Source organism: Panthera tigris, chromosome D4 (genome assembly GCF_018350195.1).
Source record: "Panthera tigris isolate Pti1 chromosome D4, P.tigris_Pti1_mat1.1, whole genome shotgun sequence".
NCBI lineage: Eukaryota > Metazoa > Chordata > Mammalia > Carnivora > Felidae > Panthera > Panthera tigris.
This window is the reverse complement of record NC_056672.1, coordinates 32,908,199-32,928,406: the sequence shown is the minus strand read 5'-3', so window position 1 is coordinate 32,928,406 and position 20,208 is coordinate 32,908,199.

Below are 20,208 nucleotides of genomic sequence, written 5' to 3'. Positions count from 1 at the left end.
GAGGAACAGATTCTAGGTAGGCCTCCATAAATGACTCCTAGAAAAATATCCAAAATATGGTCCATCTAAGTAGCTTCTATATTTGCTTCTGTTGGAAATAAGGGATATATCCCTTCCAGAAGACTGCCTCTGGAATTGTGGACTTCAAGGAAATACTCTCTTGTAATGGTGATCCAAGATCAGAAAACCACTGTCTTTGCTACCACTGTTTACACTGTCTTTTACTGCCCATTAAGCTCTTGGTTGGTTCCCAGAAAGACAAAGCAGAAAAACAAAGCAGAAAAACTCAACATGACTACCAGTACACTTCCATACAAACAACCAAAGCAGCAGGAATATACCCTCTACATTGCTTCTGCCTTCCAGAAGAACTGAATTTATACCCAGTATTATAGCTACAAGTGAGTTTGGGAAATGTAGCTTTTAGCCATCCAGATTCTGCAGTGCAGAAAGGTACAATAGAAGCTTGATGCTAAGTGTTAATCTGCCATATCCAACAGAGAGAGCATGTAACTCTGTCATGATAAAATAAAAGCTATGGACTCTCCCCTGTGGGGGAAAAATAACAATGTACATATAAAATTTTGCATATATTTCCATGGTATGTATGAATTTCCCAAAACCCACCATGGACCCTAAGAACACTTATAGTTTCTGAACCTTAACCTGACTGACACTTTGGGCTGGATAATTCTTTGTTATGGGGGGCTGTTCTGTGCATTGCACGATCATTCATTACCAGATCCCTGGCTTCTATCTACTAGATGCCAGAAATCTGTCCCCATGCCTCTACAATACAGTTATGATAGCCCAAACTGTTCCATATATATAGCTGTTGAGGGAAAAACTTGCCCCTGGTTGAGCTTATTTAGCTCCAAAGGATCAATACAAATATAAAATTTTGTGAGAGGACAGCCTTGATCAATAGACTCACACAGAGAAACACCATGAATGGCAATAAGTAAAATTGTTACAGGAATATAAACAACAGCATGGATGATAGCTTCAAAAATAGGTCAGAAAGAGGGCTTAATATTGTTATTATGCAAGCAGATCATGAGATTCAACTCAGAAGGCCTGTGTGATGGCTAATTTTGTCTGTCAACTTGATTAGGCCATAGAAGCCTAGATATTTGGTTAAACATTATTTTGGGTGTGTCTGTTAAGGTATTTCTCAATGAGATAAACATTTGAACTGGGTGAGCCTCATCTAATCTGCTGAAGACCTAAATAGAACAAAAGACTTGTGTTAAAAGGAAACTTCTGCTGGGGCGCCTGGGTGGTTCAGTCAGTTAAGCATCTGATTCTTGATTTCAGCTCAGGTCATGATCCCAGGGTCATGGGACCAAGCTTGTCTGGCTCAACCCTGAATGTCAAGTCTGCTTTTAAGATTCTGTCTCCCTCTCCCCCTCTTTCCTGCAAAAAGGAAACTGACCTCTGGAGCTGATGTATTGGTCTTTTCCAGCCCTGGGATTCACTCTGAAACATCTACTCTTCTAGGACCTCAAGCCTGCCAGCTTGTAGACTATAACTTACAGTGTTAGCTCTCCAAGTTCTCAGGTCTTCAGACTCAGAGTAATCTCTCTCTCTCTCTCTCTGGTTCTGGATATATAGATATATTCACCCCCCCCACACTCCATTTCTCCCCTTTATCTCTTCCCTCCTCTAGGCTGGTTACCCTGGTTATTGGTTTGTCTAAATAGACATATTTAATCCATTCTCTTGATACATGTTCTACACCTTCTACTTTACATTCCTTTCTCTCTCTCTGGAATAATCAAGCCATATAGTTTCTGTCTGGGTAACTTTATCTTCCTTTCTTTTTCCCTGCCTCCTTCTTTATTTTCCTTTCTCTCTCTGGATTAAGCCTTCTAGTCTCTCTGCTTAATCAATGTTTATTTTTTCTTTTTCCCTGCTTCTGTCATTTTTCTCTTTGTATGTGCCCTTCCATCAGCATCACCTCCACCCTGTTCTTTACTTGTAGTCGGTGTTTCTGGTTTTTTTGCTTTTGTATTGTGTTTAGTTTTTTGCTTTTTTGTTTTTGTTTATTTTATTGTTTATTTTATGTTTGTATGTTTGTGTGTTTTTGTCTCTTTTTTGTCTTTCTTTTTTTTTTTTTTTTTTCCTTTACTGGGCTACTCCAAGGAACAATTCAAAGCACATCTGGTGGAGGGTCCAAAACATCACTACAAAGAAGGAAATAAAATAATCAAACTCACAACAATAGAGAGCAAGTAACACTCCCCAAAACACACCTCCTGAAGGGCCAGGCCATGGATAGTGTATGACCCCCCTCTAATATAGTAGTGCTCACAGGTGTAGAGAACACAACAAGCTTTTAAAGCTCATAAGGGACAGAAAACTAGCCAAAATGATGAAAAGGAAGAATTCTCCTCAAAAGAAATTCCAGGAAGAAGTGACAGCTAATGAACTGATCAAAACAGATTTAAGCAATATAACTGAACAAGAATTTTAGAATAATAGTCATAAAATTAATCATTGGGCTTGAAAAAAGCAGAGGACAGAGGAGAATCTATTGCTACAGAGATCAAGGGAATAAAAAAAATAGTCATGATGATTTAAAAAATGCTATACATGAGAGGCAAAATAATATAGAAGTGGCCACAGCATGGAATGAAGACGCAGAGGGGAGAATAGGTGAATTAGAAAATAAAATTATGGAAAAAGAGGAGCTGAGAAAAAGAGATATAAAAAAATCCAGGATTATGAGGGGAGGATTAGAGAACTAAGTGATTCAATCAAACAGAACAATAACCATATCATAGGAATTCCAGAAGAAGAAGAAGAGAGAGAGAAAAGGGCTGAAAGTGTACTTGAACAAATCATAGCTGAGAATTTAGCCAATCTGGGGAAGGAAACGGGCATTGAAATCCAAGAGGAACGGAGACTCCCTTCAGATGTAACTTGAATCAATCTTCTGCACCACATATCAGAGTGAAACTAGCAAAATACAAGGATAAAGAGAGAATTCTGAAAGCAGCTAGGGATAAATGGGACTGAACCTACAAGGGTAGACACATAAAGGTAGTAGCAGACCTATCTACTGAAACTTGGCAGGCCAGAAAGGAATGCCAGGAAATCTTCAATGTGATCAACAGGAAAAATATGCAGCCAAGAATCCTTTATCCAGGAAACATGTCATTCAGAATAGAAGGAGAGACAAAGGCTTTCCCAAACAAAAAACAAAACAAAACAAAAAAACCTGAAGGAATTCATCACCACTAAACCAGCTCAACAAGACATCATAAGGGGGACTCTGTGAGTGAAATGTTGCAAAGACCACAAAGGACCAGAGACATCACTACAACCATGAAACCTACAGCTAACACAATAACTCTAAATCCATATCTTTAATAATAATATTGAATGTAAATTGACTAAATGTTTCAATCAAAAGACATAGGGTATCAGAATGGATAAAACCCAAGACCCATCTATTTGCTGTCTAAAAGAGACTCATTTTAGACCTGAGGACACCTTCAGATTGAAAGTGAGGGGATGGAGAACTATCTATCATGCAAATGGAAGTCAAAAGAAAGCTGGAGTAGCCATACTTATATCAGACAAATTAGACTTTAAATTAAAGGTTGTAACAAGACATAAAGAAGGGCATTATATAATAATTGCAGGGTCTATCCATCAGGAAGAGCTAACAATTATAAATGTCTATGCACCAAATGTGGAAGCCCCCAAATATATAAAACAATTACTCACAAACATAAGCAACCTTACTAATAAGAATGTGGTAATTGCAGGGGACTTTAATGCTCCACTTACAGAAATGGATAGATCATCTAGACAGAGAATCAGTAAAGAAACAATGTCCCTGAATGATACATTGGACCAGAAGGACTTGACAGATATACTTAGAACTCTGCATCTCAAAGCAACAGAATATACTTTCTTCTCAACTGCACATGGAACATTCTCCAAGATAGATCACATACTGGGTCACAAAACAGTGCTCAATAAATGTAAAAGAATTGAGATCATACCATTCACACTTTCAGATCACAATGCTATGAAACATGAAATCAACCACAGGAAAAGTCTGGAAAACCTCCAAAAGCATGGAGGTTAAAGAAAATCCTACTAAGAACAAATGGGTCAAACAGGCTTAAAGAAGAGACTAAAAAATATATGATAAGAAATGAAAATGAAAACGAAAACACAACAATCCAAACCCTTTGGGATGCAGCAAAGGCAGTCCTAAGAGGAAAATACATTGCAATCCAGGCCTATCTCAAGAAACAAGAAAAATCCCTAATACAAAATCTAACAGCACACCTAAAGGAACTAGAAGCAGAACAGCAAATACACCCCAAACCCAGCAGAAGAAGAGAAATAATAGATATCAGAGCATAAATAAACAATATAGAATCAAAAAAAAGTAGAGCTGATCAATGAAACCAAGAGTTGCGTTTTTTTTGTTTTGTTTTTTTGAAAAATAAACATTGATAAACCTCTAGCCAGGTTTCTCAAAAAGAAAAGAGAGATGACCCAAATAGATAAACTCATGAATGAAAGTGGAATTATTACAACAAATCCCTCAGAAATACAAGCAATTATCAGGGAATACTACCAAAAATTATATGCCAACAAACCTGGAAGAAATAAACAAATTCCTAAACACCCACACACTACAAAAACTCAAACAGGAAGAAATAGAAAACTTGAACTGACATAACCAGCAAAGAAATTGAATCAATTCTCAAAAATCTCCCAACAAATAAGAGTCCTGGACCAGATGGCTTCCCTGGGGAATTCTACCAGACATTTAAAGCAGAGATAATACCTATCCTTCTCAAGCTGTTCCAAAAAATATAAAGGGAAGAAAAACTTCTGGACTCATTCTGTGAAGCCAGCATTACCTTGATTCCCAAACCAGACAGAGAGCCAGCAAAAAAAGAGAACTACAGGCCAATATCCCTGATGAATATGGATGCAAAAATTCTCAACAAGATACTAGCAAATCTAATTCAACAGCATATACAAAGAATTATTCACCATGATCAAGTGTGATTCATTCCTAGACTGCAGGGCTGGTTCAATATCCACAAATTAATCAGTGTGATATATCACATTAATATAAGAAAGGATAAGAACCATATGATCCTGTCAATAGATGCAGAAAAGACATATGACAAAATATAGCATCCTTCCTTAATAAAAATCCTTGACAAAGTCAGCATCATTTAAACATCATAAAAGCCATTTATGAAAAGCCCACAGCTAATATCCTCAATGGGAAAAAACTGAGAGCTTTCCCCCTGAGATCAGGAACATGACAGAGATGTCCACTGTCACCACTGTTGTTTAACACAGTGTTGGAAGTCCTAGCATCAGTAATCAGACAACAAAATGAAATAAAATGCATCAAAATTGGCAAAGAAGAAGTCAAACTTTCACTTTTTGCAGACGACATGATACTCTACATGGAAAACGCAATAGACTCCACCAAAAGTCTTCTAGAACTGATATATGAATTCAAAAAAGTTGCAGGGTACAAAATTAATGTACAGAAATTGGTTGCATTTTTATACACTAATAATGAAGCAACAGAAAGAGAAACAGACTGATTCCAATCATAATTGCACCAAGAAATGTAAAATACCTAGGAATAAACCTAATCAACGATGTAAAGATCTGTATGCTGAAAACTGTAGAAATCTAATGAAGGAAACTGAAGAAGATACAAATAAATGGAAAAACAACCCAGGCTTATGGATTGGAAGAATGGATATTGTTAAAATGTCAATATTACCCAAAGCAATCTACACATTTAATGCAACCCCAATCAAAATTGCACCAGCATTCTTCTCAACCCTAGAACAAACAACCCTAAAATTTTTATGGAACCACAAAAGGTCCCAAATAGGCAAAGTATTATTGAAGAAGAAAATCAAAGCAGGAGGCATCACAATCCCAGACTTTAGCCTCTACTACAAAGCTGTAATCATCAAGACAGCATGGTATTGGCACAAAAACAGACACATAGACCAATGGAATAGAATAGAGAACCCAGAATTGAACTCACAAATGTATGGCCAACTAATCTTTGACAAAGCAGGAAAGAATATCCAATGGAAAAAAGACTCTTCAGCAAGTGGTGCTGGGAAAACTGGGCAGCGACATGCAGAAGAATGAACCTGGACCACTTTCTTACACCATACACAAAAATAAACTCAAAATGGATGAAAGACCTGACTGTGAGACCAGAAACCATCAAAACCCTAGAGAAGAAAGCAGGAAAAAAACCTCTCTGACCTCAGTCACAGCAATTTCTTACTTGACACATCTCCAAAGGCAAGGGAATTAAAAGCAAAAATGAACTATTGGGACTGCAAAGGAAACAATCAGCAAAACTAAAAGGTAACCGAGGAACGGGAAAAGATATTTTCAAATGACATATCGGATAAAGGGCTAGTATCCAAAATCTGTAAAGAACTCACCAAACTCCATACCTGAAAAGCAAATAATGCAGTGAAGAAATGGGCAGAAGATATGAATAGACTCTTTTCTAAAGAAGACATCCAGATGGCCAACAGACACATGAAAAGATGCTCAATGTCACTCCTCATCAGGGACCTACAAGTCAAAACCACTCTGAGATACCACCTCACACTGGTTAGAGTGGCTAAAATGAACAAATCAGGAGACTATAGATGCTGGCAAGGATGTGGAGAAACGGGAACCTTCTTGCACTGTTGGTGGGACTGCAAACTGGTGCAGCTACTCTGGAAAACAGTGTGGAGGTTCCTCAAAAAATTAAAAATAGATCTACCCTATGACCCAGCAATAGCACTGCTAGGAATTTACCCAAGGGATACAGGAGTGCGGATGCATAGGGGCACTTGTATCCCAATATATATAGCAGCACTTTCAATAATAGCAAATTATGGAAAGAGCCTAAATGTCCATCAACTGATGAATGAATAAAGAAAATGTGGTTTATATATACACTGGAATACTACATGGCGATGGGAAAGAATGAAGTCTGGCCATTTTCAGCAATATGGATGGAACTGGAGGGTATTATGCTAAATGAAATAAGTCAGTCAGAGAAAGACAGACACCATATGTTTTTACTCATGTGGATCTTGAGAAACTTAACAGAAGACCATGGGGGAAGGAAAAGGGAAAAAATAGTTACAGAGAGAGAGGTAGACAAACCATAAGAGTCTCTTAAATACAGAGGGCAAACTGAGGGTTGATGGGGGGGTAGGGTGAGGGGAAAGTGGGTGATGGGCATTGAGGAGGGCACCTGTTGGGATGAGCACTGGGTGTTGCATGGAAACCAATTTGGCAATAAATTATATTTAATATAAAAAAACAAAATAAAAATAAAATAAAATGGGATTATGACATTACCCATGACACAAGATTACTGTTGTTTGAGGCAATGGGAGAGTACTTTTGCATATAACTTATAAGAACTTTTAAAACAATTCCCCTCATGTCCTCTTTCCTACCACAGCCACTCTGAGGTACTGGGTACAAATACCTATGGCTACATTTGTCCTCCCACCTCAAAGAATGGAAGAAAGTTTACTCTGCTCCACTTTGCTGAATTTTAAGCTTTCTGTTCTATGTAGAAATCCTATGAAGACTATTTCTATTTGCATCATTCTTAAGGTTGAATTTAGAAGTGTTAAACACTCAAAAACTTAACAAGTTTTCATCTTCTAGAATAAGTTTTTGTTTTTGAATTGGAGACTATTAAAGAAAACAATTATTGGGGACAAAAAAATGTCATTTCTCTGCCAAATCATAAGCATTGAAATTGTTTCTATGAATGGAAACAGTCCAAGAATTTGAAAAACAAATCCCAGTGAAAACCGACAAAATCAAGTTAGCAATTTCTTCTTTTAGATTTTTTTAAAGACAGTACAAACTACAAGATGTAGCATTTTTTAAATGAAATTCTCATCTTCCAGCAGAAGCCATTATTTTCGCAAATCAATGCTTACTGCTAAAAAGAGAAAGCGTAATGGATGAACATTGTGATAAAAGCAAAGGACCCTCCAAACAGATTTTAAAAGGAAATTACAATTCAGTAAATTCCCTGTCCTCTCTTCGGTTTGCATTTCCACTCTCTACTTTTGCTAACTCCAAAAGCCAGATTTCCACTTCATTTCTCATCCTGTTGTCTTTGCAACATGGGTAAGTCTTTTTGATATAAGACTTTATATTGTGGAAAAGAGGTTCTGCCTCCAGATTTAAAGTCTAATTTGAAGCCCTCCTGTACCAAACTTATCCACCTTAAAAATGTGTTGTAATAAAATATTGAAGGTATTATTAAATCTCTGTATAATCCACAAATGTTCAAAAGTATCTGCGGGCTTTCCCTTAGGTTCAGATTGCCCCAAGACAATAATAAAGACCTTTTCCTATTAAAGTGAACAAGCCAATAAAAAATAATCTCTGTATCTCAAAGAAAGCATCTCACAAGAGGATATTTATCAAAAGCTACTCATAGAATTACATTAATTATCATACTCGATTTCACCCACTGAAAATCACTAAAATATAAAGATTATTACAGCAGCATTCCCTAACCTATATAATACTTGGTGTTACTTAATAGACATTTAAGAAAAAAATAATAATAGGTACTTGTATCAATTACCTTTGAAAAACAAAAATCCCCTCTAGAAGAGTTATGTTTTATTTGCATACCATATTAAGGGAAATGAGAAGTCCTACAGTAAAGAAATTTTGCTTTGTTTCCCAATGTCTCCTCAATCAATTTGACTGCAGAATCCCTCTTTCAAAAAACATCTTTTAACTTTTGTCAAACTAGAACTTTTCACAGCTTAAAAAATTCTGGTGTAGGACTTCAACCAATTATATCACTGCATACATATACACATACATATGCAAATATCATATCTGCTTTTCACTTTGACTTTTACTTTCACCCACTTTTCACTTTCTAGTACAGCCTTCCAAAACTAGCTTCCACTCATCATCAAAATATACCAAAATATATGTACAACCTCAGGATATTGTTCTCTGTTAAGAGGCAACTTATCCAATTATCTAGTTAGAAATTAGAAGATAAAAGGGCTCTGAAATAAGACCACCAAGATTTAAATCATGGTTACGAGCTGTATGATTTTGAGCAAATTATTTGGCCTCATTAATCCTTGATTTTCTCTTCCGTAAATTGGGCATAATAATGGCTCGTATTTCATTAGGTTACTGTGATGTTTATGTGAGATGATGCCTATAGCAACATGTCTGACACACAGTAAGTGTCCAAAAACACTGAAGAAACAAATATACACATGAATCATACCAATAAATGTCAGTTGATGCATTTCTCCTTCTGCTTTACAAATTTTCCTGTTAGATAAAGCTGTCGGATAAATCCTTTGGGAAAAGACTTTGTAAGCCTTGATAACAAGATTGAGCCAGAAAACTGAACAGGTCAATCTTCACTCTTAATCACTGCCACAACTTTAATTGTTGTGATTGAGGGCTAACCTGCAAGGGTGTCACTTACCCTTTCTTAACTTCAATATTACTGAATCTCAGTATTCAACTGTCTGGCCCCTCCTAACTCCTCAGTCCCATCTCATGCCACTCTCCCTTCTTGCTCTCTGTTCCAGGATTAATGGACTCCCACCACACACACACACACCACCACCACCACCACCACTACTGGATTAGGTTAGTTACCCACATGCCCTTCTAATATTTATCACACTTTATTATAACATTATTTGTCTTCTCAGCCTTACTGTGATGACTGAGTCTGTGTGTTTTCCATTCTGGCCTTGACATTTGTCACAGAGTAGAACATACTGGTTGTTTTATGAGGAAATGGCTGGTATGGAGATCCCCATGCAACGTTCCAGTCTCCTCTCCCATTTTGCACATACCATTCATGTCTCCCACACATAGTCTTGCACAGTACTAGCAGGGGGAGCCCCTATAATGTTTGAGAGTACATTTTCCATGAGCTGGTAGGAGGGAGCTCAGAATCAGATTTGAGCTGATTTAAAGAAAATAAGAAAGCATGACTTTTGTTATTACAGAATTAATCCTGCCACAAACATAGGAGGATTTCCAGTTTAACGATGCAGCTTAGAGAAATAATTTGCCCATAGTCACACAATGAGTAAATGGCAGAGCTGGAATCCAACTCATAGAGTTTGTAACTTTTAAGCAAAGCCCTTCTCATCAATTTTCGCAACACCATCCTGTCTGATTTAGATATCATGCCAATCAAAAAAAAAGATACTCATAAAAAATTCTGAATATAGATATCTCAAGACATATGGGGTGTAGCAGTGCCAGCAGATCAATGCCAAGCCACATCTACAGATAAGAGTGAAGAGTGCTGTGTAGCAGCAGTGTCCACCAGGGTGGGGTCTTACAGGCAGAGGTACTCTCTGTTCCACAATGCTCTTTCAGTATACCAGTTTGGAGTGAGAAAACCCAACCTCAGTTTTATTCATTGTTCTATCACTTTAATGTTGTGTGATTATATGCTAGCCGTGTACGCCTTCAGAATCTGAATATTCTATCTGAAAGTAGGGGTAATTCTACCTATTTGTCAGGTGTAGTATGAGGACCCAGTGACTTAATATGATTAAAACTGCCTAATACAACTTTGGAGCCTACTGGATACTCCCTTTGTTCCCCTTCTTTTTGACCAGTAGTTCCTAATAAGAAGTCTGTCTTCTTAAACAACAACTACATTTTCCTATGGGTAATCTCCCAGATATTTGATGCTATTGTAAGGAAGAATTCTGGTTGTTGGGATGTCAGCCCTGAGAAGGGGTGAAATGTTGGCAGAGGTAGTTAATCCTTCTTCCAAGTTGGCTTTTGACTCATGGACCAGAGATACTGTGAAACTTAGAGCAGAGAGAACACATTGGAATCCCATGTGCTCTGATGGAGCCAGGCCATGCTATTTGAAGAGGCCCCCTGATTGTAAAACCCAGCCCTTTTCATCCTCCCTACAAATTTGCCGATGGATGTGTGGTCCTAGGCAACTATCATTAGAACATCATCCATCCATCCCTGCCCCAAGAGTTCCCAAGGCCAGATGGAAATCAAACTCCCTGGCAAGCCTCAAATGAAAGGACATTAAGTTTTGTCCCTAAAGTTATAAATGTGAGGTTTGGTAGAGAACCAAAAGTGGAAGAAGGTGAGAGCCTCTCTCATTTGGTGCTCTTTCCACTGAAGAAATATCTTTGTCACCCTAGTTTTCAGGAGCAACCTAATAAAGCCTCTTGTAAAAGAATCTGTCTCCACACATCATGTGCCTATTGATTTCATCAGTAATTCTTTAAGGTTCAGTTAAGTGTGAGAAGGAAAACAAAGCAAAATTGTGCCTAAACAATGGGAAAACTCAGATCTAAAAGATGTGAAACTGGAATGTTCAACCTTCCTAAAGTGTGATAAGATCAGAATGTAAGGGAGCCAATCAATTATTTCATTAAGACATCTCACTAAAAGGGAAAGAAAAGAAAAGAAACAGGAAATTATTGACAAACACAAGAAGACAATGCATAACAAAAATGGTGTTCCCACAGTCATTCTGGAAAATATCCTATGCCTTTCTCCTTCAATGTCTATATTTATCTGACTTTTTAAAAAGTTAAGAGACATCCAATTCCATACACTGGCTCTCATTATTCTTTTATTTATTCAAAATGTGTGATTATATATTTAGTTTTAGACCCTGTTCTACAGCTGTGGAGAAAACTGTGAACAAAAATAGACACAGTCTTGCTCTCAGAAAGTTCAAATTTTAATCGCAGAGTTAGACATTAATCAAATAATCACTTTCATGAATGTTTGATTACAGATATGTAAGTGTTCTGAATGAAGAGCTCTGGTGATATGAAGGGAAATTGACCTATGCTGGGGAGGGTGCCATTAAAGGCTTCCTAAGGAAGTGACTCATGTGCTGATATCAAAAGTATGAGTAATGAATCAAAAGTATATCAAAAGAGGGATGTAGGAGAAGGACGTTGGGTAACTCACTAAACTGACAGGAAGACTGAAGGCATCAGCTCAGAAACTGTCAGGAATCAAGGTAAACTGGCAGCAGAAATGCTTCTGGACCTGCAGCCACTCCTGTTCAATGATGCTGCCACTGAGGCCAGCAATCAAACCTCATTGTCCTTTGTCTTTTTGTCACTGTCTCCAGATTCAAACTGTGCAGTGGGAACACACTGTTGTACAAGGTTAATTCAGGTGTCCAAGAACAAGAAGGCTCTTCTTTTACTGATCCATGTGATAGGAGCTCACAGAACTAGGAAGGGGGTGGTAAATTACGTACACCAAAAAGGAAGAACAGTCTACCTACTGAGGCAGAAAAAGAAGAGCATCACTGAGAATAAAAACAGGATCCATAGTGCCCTCTGTCTGAAGGGTGAAGATGGATGAGGCTGGAAATTCAACTGATTCAGGTCTTTGAAAGCCATATAAGGATTTGGGCCTTTACCTTGATACAATAAGCCATTGATGACTTTACGATCAGGGTGCAGGCATATCCTATTGCATTTTAGAAAGATAATTTGGGGTATAGAGAACAGAGGATGGGAGAACAGGAGTGTGAGATCATTGTAGTGGATGCTGTTGCATGCATCCCAGGTACACTCTTCGGGATTGAGATGCATTCTCCCAGATATAGGAGTGTTGGCTGTTGACAATTTACAGTTAAGACCTTCTACGTGAGTGGCCCTTGACTGAAGGATGCTACCATAGGGAAGTTACGTTCCTCCCAGGGGACAGCTGGCATCAGATGAGTGAAAAATGCTGCTACAAAAACTTCCATTTGAGGTGGCTCTGAAGGGCTATCTGGGTTCTCAAGCTCCCTATGGCATTTAGCTGAGGTTTTATTACAACTACATCCAGCTGAACTCTCCTTCTGCTCAGACCAGCTACTCTCTCCTCACAGGTGATGACCCTAGAGCACACCTTAAATAATCCCTTTGTATGTAAATGTGCATCTCAAAGTTTGCTTTCTGGGGAACCCAACCCAACTCAGCAAGGCAATCAGAAGACTGTGGGAGCCTGGCAATGAAAACCAGTAACCTCAACCATGGTGGTGGTGGATTCTATGGAGACAAATGCTCTGACAGAACTTTTAAAGGCCTAAGGGCCCCAGAATAATACTGAGAGAACAGATCATATGCAGAGTCAATGAAAGAAACTCACTAATCCGTTCCTGGATTAGATGTTTCCAACTTCCCTAGTGCTTGGATAGAAGAGAGGAACAGTCATTGTTGAACACACTGGCCCCCAACACAATTTCAAGCTTTGTCCCTATTCTAATAACCACTAATGTTCCTGCTGCAGTCGGCATCTGTCACAGTGTATGATGTGTTGGGAGCCCTGCCTCCAGAGCTCAGACTTTTAAGTCTGGAGCAGCTGTTCCAGCTCAGCTCTCCTGTCTGATGCTTTGTAGCCATGTCACTAAATTTCCAAAAGTTAGTTCATTTTATGGCTTTTTTTCTCCCCTTTCTCTCTCTCTTTTTAGAGCCGTTGCTGCCCAGTGCAGTGGCTGCCAAGAGGCTTGATTTCAAACGTGAGGCTTTTAAAAGGTGACAGATGAGATGATGTCATGGCTTCTAAGGTAAAAAGCTCTTTCTTCCCCCAGAGTGGTTTAACTAATAAAATTAATTTGCCTGTTTAAAATTTAAAATAAAGACAAGATGTTTCGATTTTTCAATAAGGATGTTTGGCAGGAACAAAGGGAGTTATTTGCATGCTGATGGGGCTGGTGGGGAGCCAAAGTGCAGACAGATCTTCCTGATGCCAAGCAGAAGAGCCTTGCCTCTTCCCTTCCCTCTGTTGGATACAGAGGGAGCTGCAGACATGAAACTGTCTCCCGGGGAAAAATGGGCAGAGTAGGATGGGCCACTGAGTAGTTGGCCCTCTTGAGCCATTAAGAAAAGTAATCAATTCAGAACCATTTTCAAAGGGTGATCACATAACCCAGATAGTGACAGTCCCCCTCCTTCTGCATAGCTGAGGCCTAATTCTCTTTGCCATTTGGCAACTATTGAAAAGATGAACGTTACAAAGCCTCATGAATTCCTGGTAGCTACTCTATATTGCCCCCATTTCTTGTTTTCTCTCCACAACTGACTATGGATAGACTCAGCATTTCCTCCACAGCCAGGATAGCAGAGCTCAGACTCAAAGGGTCAATTCCATTTTTCCACCCTCTGTTTCTACCTTCCAACCTCCCGACAACCCATGGTTCAAAGAAGTGACTATTTCTCTCCACTGGAGGATGATGTTGACATTGTCAGTATTGAATTGGATTCAAAGTCTTGAATCTTGAAAAATCCCAGAGATTTATAGGGATTGTCCAAAGGACCTGCTCTTCCCCAATTGCCCATATTGCACCAGAATATAATTAATGCTTACAAGTTTATAAGACATTCTGCCTTACAAAGTGCTCTCCCACACATTATTGCATTTGATGCACACATCATTAGCCTATTTTATAGGTGAAAAAACTAATGATCACAAGAAAGAAAAGAAGGATGAATTTTTTTTTGCAACCTACACATTAGAAACTGTATGGAAACTTCACTACATTACCCAATGGTCTTCACAACAGCCCCGACACCTAGGGAATTGTATCCCATTTACACATGAGGAGATGGGAGACTTGGCATTTATGTGACCACCCAAATTCACAAAATTGACCTCAGAGTTTTATTTAGGTTGTGTTGGCTTCAAATTCTTGCTCCACACTGGCCAAGGGTTCATTTCATTTTCCTGGAAGATGGACAGATCTATTTAGTCCATTCACTCTTTAGCAGTCCTTCCAAGCTAGAATGTCCAACAGGCCCTCCCTTTCAAGAATTTCCCTTTGTGTCTCTGTTAGGAAACACAAAATGTCTTTAAAACACCTGGAAAGAAAAATTACTCACACCACAGTTCTCATCTTCATTTGGCATCAAAACAGGGAATAGATCCAATATTGTCATTGCCATCATTACCATTGCCCAATTCCGTATCATTGTCACCATCATCATCATCATCATCATTATCTTCAACAAACCCTCTCTTTGGGGCTCCCTCAAGCACTTCTCCTTCCTTAGTGGGCATTTTTTAGAACATGAAACACACACAGTCCTTGATTTTCAGTTGCATTTTGTGGTAATGTTCAGTAAGAATTCAGTCTCTAGAGCTGGTTGAAATTAATAAACATTTAGGATAAGTGACTTAGGGAAATTCAATGGTTGAACCAAAGTAATAGGAATCTGTTTACAAGACAACCCTCATAAATAGTATAAAACGAATATGCTGCTCAAAAAAGGAATTAATTAACATTTAACTACCGTGCATTTTTCTATCCATTAACTAAACATTTCTACAAATGGTTTGCGGAATGGACAAATTATTCCCACCCATTTGGTTTTCATCACTAATGGTGGAAGTGAAAGGGAGAAAATGCTTGATACATCAGTAAAACAACAACTCAGCCATGGTTCAGAAGAGTCCTGTAAGAATGTGAACAACACAAAATTGTTTATAACCTTTTCTTCACAGTCTCCTTTCCCCTCATGTTCATTTTGTAGGAAAGGAGCACTCCCAGAAAGTGCTGATAATTACCCGGCATACCCAACAAGGCCAGCTGGCTCCCCAGCACCTGGCAGAATTTCTTCCATATTGTGTCCATGTAATAAATACATGTTGAATTAATTAACTAACAATCAAGTTCACCTCTTCTAATTGCTCTGATAAACACTCTTTGCCAACCTTACTTGTCATTCTATATTACAATTTCCACTGTTTTTCACCCCCTCAAAAAAAAAAAAAAAACCTAAAATATGCCATGGGGCAAGAGTACATTACTTCCCCATTCTCAATATTTTCATCTCATTAGCATTCTGAAAATAGATACAATTGCCTTGCATTTGTTCCACTTCCTCAAACCCCCAAACACTGTTTTCTTTCTCTCCAATGCTGCTGTTATTGGTTTTCTTTCCCCCTACTGACTGTGAGTTGGAAGACAGGGACACTACATGGTGGCATCCTTAACTACTTGTTCAGCAATGTGTCCATAGTGGGTACTCAGTGCAGGCTTTTCAGTGGAAACATGCATTGTTTGTTCTCTGGAAACCTAAAGATTTTCCATTGGGACATTTGAGATGCAGTCCTTCCCATAAGCAGAGAGACAACTTTCCCATCAGATGTACCCAAGATTCTGCCCACCACACTCTTAGTGAGACCAGGGTGAGGGAGAGCCAACTATGCAGTCCAGTCTTTCAGGCTTTAAAAATGTAAATGATAACCCTGCAAGCTGAGTTAATGGAGCCTACATCTCAGTATGACTTATATGAGTTGTCTGAGTAAAATACGAAGCAAGGCCATACAAGAGGCACTGCATTTTGGTAGAGATCAGGGAGGTCTGCAAAGCGGGGCAGAGGAACTGATTAACACCATTTCCATTAATTTACAGAGAACCATTAGTGTTCTACTTAAGGACAAAAAATTCTCTTTGGCTTAATTAACTCATTTCCCAGGTTAGGCTTTGTGGTGTGTATCTGTGTGCATGTATGCTCATGTATATGGGAGTATTTCTCCTTTCTGCTGCACAGTTGATTGTATTTGTGTCTGGGACTCATTACATGATTGAAAATCAAAAGCAGCTGGAAATTCATGAGGACAAAAGACAGATCTCATTAACAAAAACATTAGAGATATGGCCCATTGGGAGGCAAATTGTACAAAGATAGATTCGTAGAGTATTTGGACTTTGCCCCTGTTGACCACCCTGTCAGACTTGTAATTATCTCTCCTTTTGGCTTCTACCACCCAGATATCTCTTGATTCTCTTCTTTTCATTCAGCTCCCTCCTTACTCTAATCATAGGCTTCAACCACCTGAGGAATATAAATATACTGCAAGTTTGTATAGTGCTCTTTTTTTCCAAATGTCTAATGTCATTGGGTGAACTCATCTAGTCCCATTACTTTCCAGGATGCACTTCCTCAATCACGTCTTTATCCCAGACCCATCATGAAAACTCCCAAACCTGTTCCTCCTCTTGTGTTTGTATGTCAGTTGATGGCACCAGCATGTACTCAGTGTCCCAAGATGGAGTTTCAGATATATCTTCCATTATTCCTGCATTTCCAGTCTCTGGTCAAGTGAAACCGACATTCTATTATGAATGATATATTTGTCTAAAAAATGCTCCATTTGTGCCAGGTGCTGCTCTAAGCTTTACAAGTCTGTGAAGAGGGCATTAAAACGACTCCCGTTTTAGAGATAAGGAAACTGAGATGCCAAGAGGTAAAGCAACTTTCACGAGGCCACACAGTTTATAAATGGCAGAGCCAGGATTTAAACTCAGGTATCTTGGTTTCAGCATCCCAGTCCTTCAATCATGTATTCTTCTGCCTCTACATACCCAATTCCACTGCCTGGTCAAGTCAGTGTCTCTCAATTAACAGCATATCTTTCTCTATCTTATACTTGCATAGCAGATTTTTCTTTCCAAATTACAAGCCTCTTTTTTAATATCTGATCTAATTCAAGTAAATCTAATATCCACTAAACTAAAATCCAAACTTTCCATCCAATGTCTTTGAAAATCTTTCCCCAGCCTACCTCCCAACTTCATCCCCTGCTACTATTTCCAACCTCTGTCCCCCACACTTCTTGCTTTACTTTGTTCTAATAATAATTTTTCTAGCAAGCATGTGTTGAGCACCTAGGTGTATCACACTTTGCAATGGGCACTTTATATTTTTTCCTAATTATCATAGCAATTTTACAATGTAAGTATTATTCTTATATCCTTTTTTCCAATAAGAAAACATGGACTCTGGAAAAGTAAAAGGGCTTAAGGCCCCTTTGGAAATAAGTGATGAGTCAAGATGTAGACACTGAAGCCAAAATTCACACCATTTTTCCTACCAATAAATAAGTGTATGTAGAAGTGTCCTAATAATTCCTGGAGGTGTTCTCTGGGTTTGCAAGCTTGCCCTTTGGCAATATTGCTGTGAGTTTACTCTAAAACTGTTTTTCAGCATTCTTTAGGGTACCCAAGAAAGGTGGTGGCGGTGGTGGTGAAGGGTTGGAATAGCTAATCCCCAAAGATGGAGGACTATTAAGTAAAGGCTGACCTAAGCAATGATGTCTGGTACTTCTGGCAATCTGACGGCATGATTAGGAACTCTAATCCCAAAGAAGAATTAGTTAATCATAATCCAAAACCAACCAAACAAGCAAGTAACCAACCAACCAACCAGCCAGTGAGTAGCCAATCTTATAGCTTGAACTTTGCAGCTTAAATCAGAACAGGAAATGCTCATTACACTACTAACTCAACAGCCAGAATATAAGTAAAAAAATGCAGTTAGAACTTCTCCTAAAGTTTCCTTTGTCTCCTATTGTGCAGAGGAAGAAACCCACCTGGCTCCCACAATTGTGCAAAATATCCCTACATTGTAAAGGGAAGGAAAGTAAGGGGGAGTCTCACAAAGTTTATTATCTGGGTCCCTGAACCTCCTGCTTCCCCCTCCACACTCAGCCAAGCTATTCACTTCACCACACTAGAGGGCACCCTACCTTCTAGTGGCCAAATGTGTATGGTTGCCTTCCCAGGGTGGAGGTTATGGAGCCCATTCATGATGAGATTTCCTGAGGCCCCCAGTCCCAACGCAGACCACTCTGATTATTATTTTTTATTGACAACCTCTAAGATAAAAGTTCAAGTACAGATGTTATAGGGGAAGGGGACTTTCAAGTCCTTCTCCTTGCCATGAATAACAAATAAATATGTCTTCCTTCCTTTGACTACCATGTCCTCTCTTTACCTAAACCCCCTTCCCCAAAAGGGATCAACAGAAACAACTGCATGTGTTGAAAACTCACTTTAGGACTCCTGAGTCTAATCCTGAAACTCAATTTCAGCATCTTCACTTGGATAAAACCTGTCAAGCCCCTCATTGTTCTAGCTATAATCCTCTCATCAGGAACAGTCTTAGGGGAAAAATGAGAAGAGGTAAAGGAAGATAATGAATTAACTTATATAGAGTGCTAGATATCTATATGCTAGGTAGGTTTTTGTGGTCTGTGTGGTGTGTGCAACACATGTTGCACATATATATATCCTGTCAATCTTCAGAGTAGTTTAATGAGGCCAATGGTATTATTGCATTTTACACATGATAAAACTGAGGCTCCAGGAAATTAAGAAACATACTTGAACCCAGCATAGATTATAAATGACAGAATGGAAATTCAAATGGAGAAATATTTCCATTAAGTCAGGAGTTGGCAAACTTTAAATTTCGGAAACTGAGGTTCAGCATCATTGAAACTAACTTTTTAATGTTAGTATGGCCATATGCACACTTATAAGCTGAAGAAACCCAAGACATTTGACTTACATATTATTCAGCTGAAGTAATGAGAATTGCAACTCCATATTTCATGAATTAGAAAATAAATTATTTCCAAGGCACTTATTTACCTTTTTTTTTCTTTATCTATAAGGTGGCTCTGGCAGCTAGATTAAGCATCTTCCCACTCAACCTATGTCTATAATAATAGGACCTGTAATTCTTTGTTACCCTGTCATCAAAGAGAAACAACTCTACCATGTATAAACCAACCTGGCATCTCTCCTGCATCACATACTCTTTCTTGTAGTGCAACATCTGTAGCTTTTATAGCTAAATACATCTCGATATAAATCCTAGTTATCATGTTTACAAGTGATATAGGGTACATAAATTTTGTTGTATGGTGTCTTCTGGTTACTCAATAATATACTTTCTGCTCAAAACAATCAGATGAATCATTGGTCTGATGGTGAAGGAGCCATGGGTCATGTTACTCTCCAGGTTTATCTGCCTTCTGACTACCTCTAACCCAGGTCCTCAGGGAAGGATCTACGACTAAGGGGCTCCATCTCATCACCCTATTTCTTTCTGCTTCCTCATCTCTCTCTCTCTCTCACTTCCCTTTCCAGGGGGTGGCAAGCTTGTTTTTTGTTTGTTTGTTTAAAACTTTAAGAAGGAGAATCTGCTTATAAATTAGCAAGTGCAGTGGCTATAAAATGACACTGTGATGGAGTTCAGCTGTTTACACCTGAGGCAAAAAAAAATGAAAAAAAAAAAAAAGCTCACTAAATATTAGCTACCAGGTGAGAGCTACACTCAGGAGAGTCAGAAGACACTTACAAGA